Raw genomic sequence first — 5,058 nt, forward strand, 5'->3', positions numbered from 1 at the left:
ACATTCGGGACTCAAATGAACAACCTACCTTTAATTTCAAAGAACTAGAAAAAGACAACAATCTACGTCCAATGTTCTCAAAACGGAGAAAGGAATACATATGAGAGTGGAAACCAATGAAATAGAGACCATGAAATCAATAGAAAATAGGAAGAAGACCAACAGTGGGTTTTCGAAAGAGTGAAACAAAATTGTCAAGACTATACATAGACTATGCTAAGACAGAGAGACGACCCAATTCAAAATAACTATAAATAAAAGAGAAGACATTACACCTGATACCAAAGAAATATAAAGGAAACAAAGAGGCGACTATGTGCAAATTAGATGCCAGCAAACCACTTACCTAGAAGAAATGGATAGGTTCTTAGAAACACACAACCTACCAAGACTGTATTAGGAAGATATAGAAGGTTTGCACAGACCCATTAAAGGAAGACTGCATCAATACAAGAAGATAACCAATGCAAGTAAATTGAGTTAGTAATGGAAATTCTCTCAGGGAAGAAAAGCCCAGGAACAGGTGCATTCACTGGTGAATTTGAACAACCGTTGTAGAAGAAACTAACAGCAGTCCTCTCACTGATTAAAAAGGGATAAACACCTCCAAACTCATTTCATGAGACTGGAATACCCTGGTAGGAAGCCAGAAAAGGATACTACTTGAACAGAAAACTATAGGCCAGTATCCCCGTGATGAATATAGATGAATAATTCCCAATAATATACAAGCAAACCAAATTCAGCATCACCTTAAAAGGATCATTGACCGTGATGAAGGGCTTTTTTCCCTGTAAAGGAAGGATGTTTCAGAAATGCAAATCAATAAATGTGACTCCTCACATACTTGAATGAAAAAAAATCAACCAGAAACCAGAATCTTAAGTATAAATAGCAAAGGCAGGGTTACTAGAAGGGAGGTGGGCAGGGGGATGGGTTTAATGGGTGATGGGCTAAGGAGGGCGCTAGTAGTGAGGAACACTTGGTGTTGTATGTAAGTGATGGATGACTACATTCTATACCTGAAACTAACACTACACTGTATGTTAACCAACTGGAATTTAATTAAACACTTGAACAAATAAATTCTAAAGAAATACATAAATAAATTTAACCTAAAATAAATAAATACATTTTAAAAATTAAAAAGAAAACTCATGTGACGATGTCAATAGACACAGAAAAAAAAAGTTCTGAGAAAATTTGGTATCCATTTGTGCTAAAAATCTCTTTAGAATTCTGTGTAGAAGGAACATATCTCAACATAAGAAAGGCCATGTATGTGAAGCCCACAGCTAACATCATACTCAATAGTGAGATTGTGAAAGATTTTCCTCTAAGATCAGGCACAAGACAAGGATGCCCTAGATATGTGAAGGGGATTGGTTGATGCAGGCTTCTGTTTATGGAATGAATAAATCACAGGTAGAAGACATAGCATAGGGAAAATAGAGAATGGTACTGGAGTGGTGATGCATGGTGAGAGACGATAGCTACACCTGTGTTAGCGTAGCAGCATGTATACACTTGTCCCATCACTATGTTGTTCATCTGAAACTAATGTAACACAGTGTGTCAGCTATTCCCAAATAACATGATTTTTTAAAAATAAGGTAAAGGAATGAAATAAAAAGTTTAATGTAAAAGAACCTGTTCCTATCTAATCAAGAAATGCAATAAAGTTCCAAAATAGAAAGTCACAGATCAAATTCTGTAGCATTCCTATACACTAACCAAATTATCTAAGAGGGAAAGAAAACAATCCCATTTACAATAGCATCAAAACCAATAAAATTTATAGGAACAAATTTAGCTAAGGAAGTGAAAGACCTCTCTACAGAAAACTGTAAAACCTGTGTGCAGAAATGGAAGAAATTCAATTTGTATGAAAGAAACAGGAGACTCCGCCCACCAACTCCAGTTATACACCACAGCACAGGAGAAGTGCCCTGCAGGTCCTCACCACACCAGGGACTATCCAAAATGACCAAGCGGAAGAATTCCCCTCAGAAGAATCTCCAGGAAATAACAACAGCTAAGGAGCTGATCAAAAAGAATGTAAATAATATAACAGAAAGTGAATTTTAGAATAATAGTCATAAAATTAATCGCTGGGCTTGAAAACAGTATAGCTGGCACAAAAACAGACACATAGACCAATGGAATAGAATAGAAACCCCAGAACTAGACCCACAAACGTATGGCCAACTCATCTTTGACAAAGCAGGAAAGAACATCCAATGGATGTAAGTTTTATGCAATTAGAAACACATATCTTCAAATGTATTTGGAACCACAAAAAGACCCCAAGTAGCCAATGCAAGAAAGAACAAAACAGGTGGCATCACACTTCTTGATTTCAAGCTGCATTCTAACACAAAGAAATCAGTTATGTCATTGGCATAGGCACACACACACAAGGCAATGGAATGGAAATTGAGAGCCCAAACTAAAGCCATGCATGCACAGTCAACTAGTATTTGACAAGGGAGTCAAGAATACTCAGTGGAGAAGAGTAGTCTCTTGAATAACTGGAGCTGGGAAAATTGGATAGTCACATGTATAAGATTAAAGCTTAGCACCTTATGTTACATCACTCCAAGAATTAACTTGAAATGGATTAAAGATGTAAACGAATGATATGAAAACAAAATTCTTCCTCACCATTTCAGCTCTTATTATGCCAAGACGTAGCTGTTGAAGTGGTGAAGGGCTGGATAGAGAGTAGTCCTGGAAATAGAAGCCTGTGTGTGTGAAACAGACTTTCTTTAGTAGTCTGTAATTATCCCCCTGATGCTTTAAGAGTAGCCACTTCCTTCCCTACATTTTCAGGCACAGCTAGTACCATGCTTGCTGCCAGCAATGCACTGCTTTGTCTCCACAAATGCCTAGAAGCTCTAGGTTGGACCCGTTGGGAAGGGTGGAGTTTTGTGGCAGTAATGCTGCCCTGTTGAAACCAGGTGGAGGGGAAGGAGAGAGGTGCCATTCCGGCTTCACTGGGGTTCAGGTATGTTAGTGTTGGTGTTGGATTTTTCACCTTTTACTCTAACACATCTCAAAAGTTTAATTTCTGTCCGGCATGTCAAAATGGCTTCCAGAACAGTTCCTCCTTTCTCAGAAGTGCCCTCCGTGTCATACCCCGTTGGGCTGCTCTTTATCACCATCCAGGGTCTTTGGGCCACCACCAACTTCTCCAACCTGGTGGCCTCTGGGACCTCACCCTCCACCTCCACCATCTGGAAAGATGATTGAAACAGTATGAGTTGACTTATAAAACACGTTTTGTCTTTTTACTTGTTGAGTGTTTGGAGAGGATGCAGTGATGGCACCACAGGGCTTTCAGGTTAGCCTGAGTGAGGACAGTGTAATGTGCTTCCAATTTCTCAGGAAATGAATGAAATGGGCAGTCGTTTCCACCCAGTGAGCTGGGCAACACATGTCTCTGAGAAGGAAAGAGGCCTTATACATGCTGACTCCCTAGGATGTAGCTTGTACAGAGACCATGTGCTGGGCTCTCTGAGGGATGAAACACACCCCTAACTTTATTTCTAGCTAGTTGAGACCTGAACTGTTCACAGATGCTTGATTAGTTATAAAAACTCCTGAACCAGGGCCATGTAGACCTTCCTCAAAGGACAGGATCAGATCTCCCTCTTGTCCTCAAGGGTCACCTGAGGCACCTGAAAAACCCTCTGCCCCTAGTACGGGACATGAGAATGTGAAAGAGTTGAATATAATGAAACCTGTTGCGGATGGTTTGTTTTTCTTGCACACAGTCTATGCAAGTCAGAATCAACTTCCATCCCCCTCCATCTTTTATGAGACTTAGGACATGGTGCAACTCCCATGGGGAATATCAGTTGTGTCTCTACCATGGATGCAGAGAAAGACAAGGTAAATTCTGTTGCCTATTTCAGTTGCAATGCTTTCTGGAAAATTTATCTGACCTTGTCTGGTTTTCTATGCCCTCTGGTATTTTTACTGTTTGATTTACATCCTCACAAGCCTCCAGACTTCTCCAGTTTAAGATCATCATGTTAGCTAGTGCCTCTGGACGCCACAAGTGTGTGGAGGTGGAGGACCACGTGGCTATCACTTTGTGTTTGTGGAAATAACTTGAGGAGAATGACACTTCACTGCACCCTCAAGTCTTCTGGAGCATGGGACACCTTTCTCACTTTCTTTGCATGGGATTATCCTGATTATTTTCATTTTTTTTCCTATTTCAGAGTAGGCCATGAATTTGTTCAGAATGTCTGCTATGAGCCTCGTGACTGGAAAAGATAACAACACTTTCCAACATTATATTGTGTGCTTTGTGCAGTGTTGAGGGTTCTTAGTTAAATTTCAGAACTCATTACTGGTCCTTCTGTGTTGGTCAATGTGCAATAGAGAAGTTCTCCCAAGCTTTGCGCAGTGGCAGTATCATAGCCAATGAGGTTTATCCGAGGCGCGATTATTGCTCATCGAGAATTTCTCCAGTTGTCCCCTAGGTGGAAATACTCTGAATTTTCAGAAGCGGCATGTGTAATCGAAAATGTACGTGGAACTTCAGTCGTGAAGGGAGAGAATCAGTGATTACCTGCAGGGCCAGTAACTCACAGAGTTCTTCAGTTGTATTTATATGAGCAGGTTCAATTGTGTCCCAGGAACAGTTGCAACTGGTACTTTGTCTCATGATGCCTTATGGGAGTTTTACACCTGAAATTGAGACATGTTTCTGTTCATTCTTTTACGTAGAATTTCTACCTCCCTTTTACAATGGGACAAAATAGCTCTGCAATTCATATTGTATTTAAAAGCTGAATTGCCTGTGAATTAAGGTAAACACTCTTAAGACCATGAATGTGCACAGGTAACGTGTTTCTCTCAGAAAACACATTTCTAGGCCCCCTGCAGGACTCCAGGAATCCCCATCTCCTCAAAGGTCTCTGTGCCCTTGCACAGAAGATGTCTTTGTCAGTGAGGGAAGCAGAGTAAGGACATGAATGGGATGGCAATTTGAGCTTTGACCCTGGGGTGGCCCTGAATCTCTGTGTGGTGCTGGGCTTTTCTTTC

The 5,058-nt window shown here is 40.5% G+C and overlaps 1 pseudogene; it reads left to right on the plus strand.

The window, feature by feature from the left end:
- Positions 1-4,405: 4,405 nt before the first annotated feature.
- On the plus strand, positions 4,406-4,558 carry LOC125159688 (uncharacterized; annotated as a pseudogene).
- The last annotated feature ends 500 nt before the right edge of the window (positions 4,559-5,058 follow it).

Source organism: Prionailurus viverrinus, unplaced genomic scaffold (genome assembly GCF_022837055.1).
Source record: "Prionailurus viverrinus isolate Anna unplaced genomic scaffold, UM_Priviv_1.0 scaffold_58, whole genome shotgun sequence".
Lineage (NCBI taxonomy): Eukaryota > Metazoa > Chordata > Mammalia > Carnivora > Felidae > Prionailurus > Prionailurus viverrinus.